Source organism: Megascapheus bottae, chromosome X (genome assembly GCF_031878675.1).
Source record: "Megascapheus bottae isolate mThoBot1 chromosome X, mThoBot2.hap1, whole genome shotgun sequence".
Taxonomy (NCBI): domain Eukaryota; kingdom Metazoa; phylum Chordata; class Mammalia; order Rodentia; family Geomyidae; genus Megascapheus; species Megascapheus bottae.
Genome location: NC_143547.1, coordinates 61,762,703 through 61,774,601, shown reverse-complemented (window position 1 = coordinate 61,774,601; position 11,899 = coordinate 61,762,703). Strand labels below are relative to the sequence as shown.

Below are 11,899 nucleotides of genomic sequence, written 5' to 3'. Positions count from 1 at the left end.
ACTTTGGTTTCTTAGGATACCCAGCCATCATGTCATGTCTTGACCTCTTTTGCTTCATGTTAAACTTCCTGTTCTTGATTCTGTTCCCTCAGGTACCACTTAGCTAACTAATTAACTGAATCAAACTGCGATTTAAAAGGTTAATAATGGACTAATGTGTTACACTCCTCAAATAATATTTATCATCTGGTCAAGCTCTTGTTATTTTAATCCAAAGGGGTAAGATTATATAGGCTTCAGGGTTTCTCTTTTTTCGTAATAATGAGTAAACATTTAGGACTCTCCTAGCAGAAGACTGTAATAGCTCAACAGCTATGTACATAAGGTCATACAGGAAGAGACTAAACAAAATGAACTCTAGGATATGAAAACAAGAGATTTATCTTTGTGATTGTGGTTCTCAATGTACTGTGTGCAGTTTTTTTCTCTTCTCTTTTTTTCATTATGATTAATCTCATGAGGTTATTGTTTCTGACATTTTTCCTGGTGTATTGAATATACATTTATTTGATTATTTGAAACAGTGAAGGTAAGGAGGAGAAACAAGATGATTGGGAGAGGGCAAGAGGAGGGAAAAGGAGACAAAAATATGAAAAGGTGTATCAGTGTTCAAGAAGTAATGAGAAAATTGGCGGAAGATGGCGGCCATTCAGGATGAGATGTACTGAGCTCCTGCCAAGATTCATGTACTGGCAGTGCAGGAGACAGTCCTCTATCAGAAATTGATCCTAAGTAAGCTTTAGGACCACAGAGAACTCAGGCAGAGAGGAAAAAAAGGCAGAATACCGGTGCGGGAAGAGAGCATGGAGTTCTGCCACGGAGTGGCCGGGGAAACAAAGGCTCTTCTGAATCAGAGCAGAGATCGCGCAGTGACCCGTTGGCTGCAGACAGAGCCACATAGAGCCTGTGCGAGCCCAGTGCCGACACCTGGCTGTGCACGGACCTGCCAGCTCCACGGAACCGGAGAATCCAGCAATTTGTGAGTACCTCTGAGGAGAAGTTTCCACTTCTGCTCTCGGAACGGAAGGGCATCAGGAGGGAGACCCTCCCCCACCAGCTGAGAGCAGCGCTATCTTGGCTACTGGCAAAGACAGGCCAACGCAATCGGAGCCTGAGAGATGTTGCTGACAGCGCCATCTTTCTAACTGGCAAAGGATTTCCCAGAGATCCCTTAGCCAGAAATCCGGCACCAGTGCTGCTGAAGTCTGTCCCCTGCTCCTGCCACAGACTGGGTAAACAAAGCCGCCCGCAGATCTTTCAGCTTTGTTTTCCCATTCAAGCAATCTGATCCGAAAAAACGGCAAAGCCAAATCACAAGAGAAAAAGACTTTGTGAAGTGTTTGGATGCCGAATTTAGTGGAGACACAAGTTTCCTATCCTGGCCCCCCCCACAAAAAAAACTGAAGAATACCTTTTTTTTTTCTTCTACCCCATTTCATTTGCATTTTTAGATATTCTTATTTTTCTCTTTGCCATTTAACCTACACCTTTTTTTTAATGTTATGATTCATTCCTTTTTTTTCTTTTTTTTCTCCTCTCTTTTCCCGCAATCCTGCTATCACTGTGGTCATTCCTAGAAACACATTGACAGCTCTGGGTATAGTCTGAATAAAAACGATATCCATATTGATACAGTCACCTGCTTTTTAAACTCCTGGTTCTCAACCCCAATATCTCTTGGGTAAGAACTCAGAACAGTGAGGAATTTCCACCCACCTTTTTTTTTTTAAATTTCTGTTTTTGTTTGTGTGTGTGTGTGTGTGTGTGTGTTCTGTTTTCTTTTATTTTGTTGCTCTTTTTTCTTTTTTTTCTTTTTAAAATTTGTATCATTGAAATCTCCTATATCTTCCTCCCTCTTTTCTCTGTATATTCTCATTATTACTCTTCTTATTTTGATAAGTGTTATCTAAGTTCATCTAAACTTTATACACAAATACTCCTCCTGTCTATCACCTTAGGTCAGTTATCTTTACACGATACCTTTTCTTCATTACTATAATATTCTTACACTCCTGTATTATTCTTTTCCTACCTACCTTGTCATCTTTCAAATTATTTTTCTATCTCTGGTCCTCTGTTCATCCTTCAACTCTTATAATGCATGGATCTACATTTGATGGTTGTTGAGCAATGCTGTGTATCTAGGTGTTCAATTATACTCTAGGTCCAGAGGAACTTAAATACAATAGAGATTGGATTGTTGGGCTTATTGTTTTGGTCATAAATTGGTCACCTGTAATTGTATTAGTTTTGTATGTAAGTGTACAAAAAGAAAGAGAGAGTGATAATACCGATCTAAAAGAATAAAATGGATAGCTTTGATAGCAGGTTAGACAATGCAGAAGAGAGAATTTCCGGGGTTGAAGATAATTTAGTTGTTATAGAAAAAGAACAGAAAATGAGTCAATTCAAATCTAGGAAAAATGAGAAAATGCTACAGGAGGTCCAAGATCCAATTAGGAAGCCTAATTTAAGGCTAACTGGTATTGAGGAGGGTCTGGAGAAAGAGGTCAATGGCATTGGAAATATACTTCAGGGAATCATCTCAGAGAATTTCCCAAATATCCAGAAGGGCAGGCCCATCCAGATACAAGAAGCTTTTAGAACCCCAAACAGACCTGATCAGAAAAGGACATCCCACCGCCACATTATAATCCGAACTGGATCAATAGACGCCAAAGATAGGATCCTAGCGTATCCTCCTGACAAGTTGGCAGCAACAACACGGTTCTGGTCATTGTCGCCGCTGCGGTAACGGAGCAGCTCGGGTGATGGAGCCCGCCTTTGCCACCTTTGGTTCTGCTCCGCAGGCCATACCCGCTCCACTCTCGGCCCTGCGGCTATCAAGAGGGCATGAGTGCTGATGAGGGGAAGCGGGCGCCCCGCGGGAGGAGCCCTCCCTCACCCCTCCTGCTGCCGGGCTGCTCAGAAGCTGGAGGCGGCCTGGCCTGCGTGCTCCCTGATGCCAAGGAGGGGCTGCCCTGCCTGACCTGGACAGCTGGGGCTGGGGGCCGAGCAGCAATCGGGTGGGAGCCCCGGACTGCTCCTGGGGAGCGATGAGCAGTGGCAGGAGAGCGGTGCCCAAGCCCAGGTTCTTGGTTGGAAAGGATTTCCTCACGTGATCTATGCCTGTCTGTGGAGGTGGCCTGATCTCCATAAAAATGAACCAAAGCATGTTAAATATTGTCAGTATGCATTTGACTTAAAATGTGATAGTGTCTGTGTGAATCCATATCACTATGAACGAGTTGTTTTACCTGGTATTGATCTCTCAGGATTAACACTACAGAGCAATGCTCCATCAAGTGAAGTATGTTCATGACTTTGAGGGACAGCCATCATTACCTACTGAAGGACATTCAATTCAAACCATCCAGCATCCACCAAGTAACCGTGGGTCAGTGGAGACATACAGCACCCCAGCTCTGTTAGCCCCACCAACTTTCCAACATTCCTGAGGCTTCTACAAGTCAGCCTGCCAGTATTCTGGCAGGCAGCCATAGTGAAGGACTGTTGCAGATAGCTTCAGGGCCTCAGCAAGGACAGCAGCAGAATGGATTTCCTGGTCAGCCAGCTACTTACCATCATAACAGCACTACCACCTGGACTGGAAGTAGGACTGCACCATACACACCTAATTTGACTCACCATCAAAACGGCCATCTTCAGCACCACCCATCTGTGCTGCCCCATCCCAGACATTACTGCAAGTTGGTAGTGCTTAAATAATGAGTATTTTGGAAACTGATAAATTCTATGTTAAATATTGTGTAGAATAATGGAAACATCGTAGTTCCTCATAGGTAGTTTGGATATTTTTGTACTTGATTTGATGCGTGAGATTTTTTTCATATACTGTTTAAATCATGTATGTTATGACATTGTTTAAAATTCAGTTTTTTTATCTTGGGGCAAGACCGCAAACTTTTTATACCTTTTGGTTACTCTAAGCCTTTTGCCATCAATGATCATATCAATCGACAGTGACTTTGAATAGAGAATTTAAGTAGAAAAGTTGCAGATGTATTGATGTACCACAGACACAATATGTATGCTTTTCACGTAGCTAGTAGAATAAATAAAACTGAGTCTCAACATAGAAAGTTGAATTCTAGGTTTGATTTTTAAAATGTTTTTTCTTTTGAACTTTTGATTCCAATCTCAGTAGCAAGACAACTTCTATTAAATGACAGCCAACAGTCAGTTGTATTGGGCAGTTTTGGTTCCCCTCACACTCTACCAGGACTTTCCCATGGACATTATGGATCGGGTAGAGTAGGTTGTTTTCTGAACTTTTGTTTTACTATAACAAAAATTGGCCTAATTGTCTATATGACAAATAGATTTTTTACAAGGTGGTGTGAGATAAAATCAAAGATTATCAGATGCCAGATGCTTTTACATTTCGCTTGAAGGGCTTCTATAAGCTTTCTATTAATCTTTTAGGTGTGTTATCTACATTTGAGCTCTAGAAACAGGCATACTAGTTCTCATATCAACTGAAATGAACAAGTCCTACAGCCTCATTCAGTAAGTCTTTACTCAGACTGTCCTAGAGGCCACTGAGTGCTCAGTGCTGGGACTTAAATCTAGATGTTCATCCAAGTTATGTGACCCTTTTTTTTCCTTTTTTCTTTTTTTTTGTTAGACCTGGGGTTTGAACTCAGGGCGGCCTATATGTTGTCCCTGACTTTTTGCTCAAGGTTAGTGCTCTACTACTTGAGCCATAGCTCTATGTCCTGCTTTTTTGTGGTTAATTGGAGATAAGAGTCTTACAGACTTTTCTGGCCAGAGTGACTTGGAACCTTTATCTTAAGATCTCAGCCTTCTGAGTAGGTAGGCTTACACAAGTGTGAGCCACTGATGCCTGGCAACAGGTCTTGGTTTTGAGCCAGCTTTGCTACCAATTCATTTTTATTCTTAAGAGCTTACCAATACCTTTGGTAAAGACTTAAATTTAAGTATGTAAGTTTATTGATTTCTTTAACAAAAGTTTTACTGGCATAATTATAAAAAGATACCTTTACACGTTTTTGTCTTTAAGTGCATTTTATTATGAATGAAGAATAAAAATATGAGGAGAGAGTTTTGGAAGAACAGATTTTTTTAAATCCAGATTATGAACTAACCATGTAGTTCTATAACTGTTCCTTCCTTTGCTACTTTAAAAAAAGTTTTTATGTTAATAATCTTTAGAAAATATGTGGAAAATATTTGCTGAGAAGTATCTCAAGCCACCTGTCTTGGTTTCTAATAAGAACTATAAACTACAGAAGTACTTCTAGTTACTGTTTGCTTGTATTTGACCTGTATTGTCATACCTTTGGGGTAAAATATCTTGTATGTTCTCATTACTGTCTGACAACGTGATTGTCCAGCTGTCTTTCCATTGCTTAGACGTGGTCCTCTTTCATGGATAAGACTAAAAAATCTCATTGCTTTACTTGTATGTCTCATTTAGGGTAAGATCATTTCTGTACTGTAGTTCTTAAAAGTCTGATTATTATGTGGATATGGTTCTGGGAAACTTTCTCTTAATTCATATTTTGAGGAATTTCAGAATATCAAATGTCAGTGAAAGCTGAATGCGAGATGAATCAGCTATATCCAACTTGAAATCCATTCCACTCTTGTCTTGTGCCTTTCCTTGTATTGTCCAAGAGAATCCTTAATGGTGTTGCCTTTTTTTTTGCCTGGGAGTACATTCTTTGGTGGGATAGAGTCTATTTTTATAAGCAGTTTACTGCCCCTGGTTTACTAATGTAATGATAATAAATCACTGCCATATATATATATATATATGTGTGTGTGTGTGTGTGTGTGTGTGTGTGTGTGTGTGTGTGTGTGTGTGTGTGTATGTGTGTGTGTGTGTGTGTGTGTGATCCTGAAAGCAGCCAGGGAGAAGAGAACAATCACTTATAAAGGCAAACCAATCAGAATAACTCCAGATTTCTCAGCAGAGACCATGCAAGCAAGAAGAGATTGGAAGGATATATGCCATGCCGTGAAGTCAAATAACTACCAACCAAGAATACTGTACACAGCTATGCTCTCATTCATAACTGAGGGAACAATAAAAACATTCCATTCAAGGGAAAACCTGCAACATTACGTAGCAACTAAAGCAACATTACAGAAAATACTCAAAGATATTCTACACATAGAAAACGAACACAAATGTAATACAGAGAAAGACATGGCACCTAAAACTCATAACATATAAGTACAACAAAAACTATGAAGACACAGGCCCTAATGAAAGCTTGTAAAAATGGCAGGAAATAATAAATATTTCGCGATCCTCACTCTCAATAGCAATGGACTTAACTCTCCAGTTAAATGACATAGATTATGTAGGTGGATCAAAATGCAAGATCCATCATTCTACTGTCTTCAAGACACACATCTTATCCCCAAACACAAACATTTTTTGAAAGTAAGAGGTTGGAATAAACTCTACCAAGCTAACGGCCTCCATAAACAGGCTGAAATTGCCATTCTCATATCACATAAAATAGACTTCAAGCTAAAATTACTGAGAAACGACAAAGAAGGTTACTACATACTACTAAAGTGATCTTTCCTCCATGAGGACATAACCATCCTAAATATCTACACACCCAAATCCAGAGCTCCGAACTTCATCAAGCAAACTTTACTTTCACTGAAACCATACATAGATCGAAACACAGTGATTGTTGGTGATTTTAACGCACAGATCAACAAGGCAAAAACTCAACAGAGAAATCTTAGAATTGAACAACTATATGGACCAACTAGATCTAACAAACATCTGCAGATTACTCCACCCAGCAACAACACAATATACGTTTTTTTCAGCAGCACATGGAACATTCTCCAAAACAGACCACATTTTAGGCCACAGAACAAAGCTGGACAGATTGAGAAACGCTGAAATTATTCCCTGCACTCTATCAGACCACAAGGGCATCAAATTGGAACTGAACACCCATCTCCACAATGAAAACCCTGTAACTCATGAAGATTGAACAACACATTGTTGAATCACCAACGGATCATCGAAGAGATCAGAACAGAAATTCAACTGTTTATGAAATTTAACAAAAAGGAACACACAAAATACCAGCTCCTTTGGGACACAGCAAAGGCAGTACTCAGGGGAAAATTTATAGCTCTGAGTGCCTACAATAAAAAATTGGAAAAATCTCAAACTAACAATTTAATGTGTCACCTTAAGCTCCTGGAAAAAGAGCAACAAACCAACCCTAATCCCACTAGAAGGAAGCAAATTATTAAAATCAAAGCAGAATTAAATGAATTGGAATCCAAAAAAACTATAGAAAGGATCAACAAAACAAGGAGTTGGTTCTTTGAAAGAATTAACAAAATTGACAAACCCTTAGCAAATCTTACCAAAAAAAGAGGGGAGCATATGGAAATAAACAAAATTTCAGACAAAATTGGTAATATCACGACGGAAATTAACAAGATCCAGAGTATCATGAGGGAATACTTCTCAACCTTTATGCCAACAAATTTGAGAATCTAGAAGAAATGGACGAATTTGTAGCCAATATTAACATACCCACACTGAACCAAGAGGAACTAACCCAACTAAACTGGCCTATTTCAAGCAATGAAATAGAAATGGCTATAAGAGACCTTCCACCTAAGAAAAGCCCAGGGCCAGATGGATTCACAGCTGAATTCTATAAGGTCTTCAAAGCAGAGCTCAAACCAATACTCCTCAAGCTCTTCAAAGAAACTGGAAATGGAGGTTCTTTACTAAATTCATTCTATGAAGCCAGTATAACCCTCATACCCAAACCCGACAGAGATTCATCAAAGAAAGAAAACTATACACCTATTTCTTTGATGAACATCGATGCAAAACTTCTGAACAAAATACTGGCCAACCGTCTACAACAACTCATCAAAAAAAGTATACACTATGATCAAACTGGATTCATCACAGGGAGGCAAAGCTGGTTCAACATACGCAAATCAATGAATATAATTCAACACATCAACAGGAGCAAGGACAAAAATCACACGATTGTCTCAATAGATGCGGAAAGGCATTTGAAAAGATCCAACACCCCTTTATGTTAAAAGCTCTGGAGAAACTAGGAATCCATGGAACATTCCTCAATATAATAAAGGCTGTGTATGACAAACCCATAGCTGGTGTTATAGTTAATGGCAAAAAGCTATAGACATTCCCTCAAAAATCAGGAACGAGACAAGGGTGCCCTCTCTCTCCACTCCTCTTTAACATAGTATTAGGATTCTTAGCCAGTGCAATAAGGCAAGAAGCAAGCATAAAGGGGATCCAAACAGGGAAAGAGGAAGTAAAATTTTCCCTCTTTGCAGATGACATGATCCTGTATTTAAAGAATTCTATAGACTCTACTTCCAAGCTCCTTGAGCTGATTCAAAACTTTGGAAGGGTATGAGGATATAAAATTAACCCTCAAAAATCAACTGCCTTCCTCTACGCCAACAGTGAGAAGAATAAGGCAACAATGAGGAAAGCAACTCCTTTTGCAAAAGACTCAAAGAAAATAAGGAAACTAGGAATTACCTTAACAAAGAATGTAAAGGACCTTTTTGATGCAAACTTGAAAATCCTGAAAAAGGAAATTAAATCAGAGCTGAGGAAATGGGAAAACCTCCCATGCTCCTGGATTGGAAGAATCAACATTGTGAAAATGACAATCTTGCCAAGGGTTATCTACGAATTCAACCCAATCCCCATCAATATCCCAAGGTCATTCTTTAAATAAATAGAAAAGGCAATCCAAAATTGCATGTGGAATATTAAAAGACCCCGTATAGCAAAAACACTTCTTAGCAGAAAGAACAGCACAGGAGGAATTTAAATACCAAACTTTAGATTCTATTACAGAGCTATAATTATCAAAACAACTTGGTACTGGCACAAGAATAGGCCTGAAGACCCATGGAATAGAACTGCAGACCCAGATTTTAAACCACAGACCTAAGGCCACCTAATCTTTGACAAGAGAGCCAAAAAATAGAATGGAAGAAAGACAACCTCTTCCACAAGAAGGGCTGGCAGAACTGGATAAGTACCTGCAGAAAAATAAAGTTGGATCCTTCTTTGTCACCCTGCACTAGAATTAACTCCAAATGGATCAAAGACCTGGAGGTAAAAGCCGACAAACTGAAAACTTTACAAGAAGGAATAGGAGATTCACTAGGTCTCCTTGGCACATGTCGAAACCTTCTTAATAAGGACCAAGAATCACAACAAATCAGAAAAAGGCTGGATAATTGGGGCAGCATTAAAGTGCAGAGCTTTTGTAGGGCAAAGGACATAGTAAGTAAATTAATTAGGAAGCCTACAGAATGGGAGAAGATCTTCACCCAACCACACCATTGATTAAGGCCTGACATCTAAAATATATCAACACCTCAAAAAAATTGAATCACCCCAGAACTAGTCTCCAAAGAAACAACCATCCCATTAAAAGATGGGCTAAAGACTTAAAGAGAGTCTTCTGCAAGAAGAAACAAAAATGGCCTATAGATACATGAAGAAATGCTTGACATGTCTGGTCATAAAAGAAATGCAAATCAAAACAAAGCTACGATTCCACCTCACTCCAGTTAGAATGGCCAGGATCAAGAAAACTAATAACAACAGATGCTGGAAGGGATGTGACTAGGAGGGATCACTACTACACTGTTGGTGGGAGTACAAACTCATTCAACCACTATGGAAAGCATTATGGCAGTTCCTCAAAAGACTAAACAGAGCTCCCCTATGACCCAGCAATTCCATTACTTGGCATTTACCCAATCATCCAGAAACAAGAACATACTAAATCCACCAGCCCAACAATGTTCATTGCAGCACTATTTACCATAGCAAACATATGAAACCCACCTAGATGTCCCTCAGTTGATGAATGGATCAACCAGATGTGGTATTTGTACACGATGGAATTCTATGCTGCTGTCAGAAATAATGACATTTCCCCATTTGTAAGGAAATTGAAAGACTTAGAAAAAAATCATATTAACTAAAGTAAGCAAGACTCAAAGGAACTTAGGCTCAATGGTTTCCCTCATTTGGCATAATCAGTAGAAACCTTGGGGTCTCCTAGAAGAGATTTGCAGTAGAGCAAAACCTTGGTACAAAAGGCCATATGGTATGAAACTAAATGAAAGGACCTCTAGGGTATAGAAACAAAAGCCATATAATGAATGATTGTTGTCCTTAATGTATTATGTTATCTCTCATCTCTTTTGCTGTCCCTTGGTTATCTCATATTGTTACAGTATCTCACTTTGTTATCTGATATATCAGATATATTTGTATTTGGTTATTTGAAATCGGATAGGGAAGGGGGTAATAGAACAGGCGTGCTGGAGGTGGGGGGGGCAAATGGGGACCAAGACAGGTGGAAGTGTATGAATGTATGTGAATTAATGCACCTTCTATCTACAAATATCATGTAATCCTTCTATTAATTACAATAAAAATATATAAAAAAAGAAGTATTGGGGCCAGGAGTTTGGCCTAGTGGTAGAGTGCCTGTCAAGCATGCATGAAGACCCGGGTTTGATTCCTCGGTACCACACACATACAAAAAAGTTGGCAGTGGTCCAAGGATAGAGCTCAGACCCTGAGCTCAAGCCGAGGATTGGCAAAAGAAAGAAAGAAAGAAAGAAAGAAAGAAAGAAAGAAAGAAAGAAAGAAAGAAAGAAAGAAAGAAAGGAAGAAAGAAAGAAAATCCTCTACCTGACATGTGACTATTACACCTCTTTACATTACCACCATAATATTTTTTTAAAATGACTATGTTGGGTAAATATAGCCGAAAACATAAAATATAAATTGAAATTCAATAGACTTGCACTTATATCCTAATCAAAGGTCTTAAAAAAAAACAAATCCTAGATACATATGGCCATATAGGTTGAGGCTAAATGAAAGGACATCCAAGATATAGAAACAAGAGCCATGTAAGGTATGCCTGTTGATCTTAATGTACTATGTTATTTCTCATCTTACCTTGTTATCTGATATATTGTATATATGTTTGTTTATTTGAAATAGGAAAGGGAAGGGGGAAAACAAGATTAAGGCAGGGGGTGAGGGAAGGAAATGGGGACAAAAATAGAGAAGGGGTAGCAATGATTGTTAAGGAACATACCTTCTATCTGGCCAATATAATGTAACCCTTCTATTAATTACAATAAAAAAAATTTAAAAAATAACCTGAGAGCCATATGAAAATTTTGATAGCCTCCTGTGTTTATTATGAGGCTTAAATGAAAGGCAAAATGAATAAATGTAAACTTGTTTATGGAACCCGAAAAAATCTTCTTTCTAATGATTCCCTGTTTTATAATTATGGAAACCATGACAGAGGAAAAAGTCAGTTGTCTGTGGTATAAGTTTTTTTTTAAGGATTTTACACAGCTTTTTTTTATTATAATTAGTGAAAGGGTTACATGATATTTGCCAGATAGAAGGTGCATTAATTCACATACATTGATACCCTTTCACATGTCTTGGTACCCATTTCCCTCCCCCCCACACCCCCCACACATCTTGGTTTTCCCCCTTCCCTATCAAATTTCAAATATCCAAATACAAATAAATTCAATATATCAGATAACAAAGTGAGATACTATAACAATATGAGATATAAGGGACTGCAAAGGAGATGAGAGACAACACAGTACATTAAGGACAACAATCATTCATTATATGGCTTTTGTTTCAATATCCTGGAGGTCCTTTCAATTAGCTTCACATTATATGTCCTTATGTATCAAGATTTTGCTCTATTGCAGATCTCTGCTAGTAGAGCCCAAGTTTTCCACTGATTATGACAAATGAGGGAAACCATTGAGCCTAAGTTCCCTTGAGTCTGACTTA

At 38.7% G+C, this 11,899-nt stretch overlaps 1 pseudogene; it reads left to right on the top strand.

Moving 5' to 3' along the window:
- Positions 1-638: 638 nt before the first annotated feature.
- LOC150041179 (SMAD family member 4 pseudogene) lies at positions 639-3,729 on the top strand (annotated as a pseudogene).
- The last annotated feature ends 8,170 nt before the right edge of the window (positions 3,730-11,899 follow it).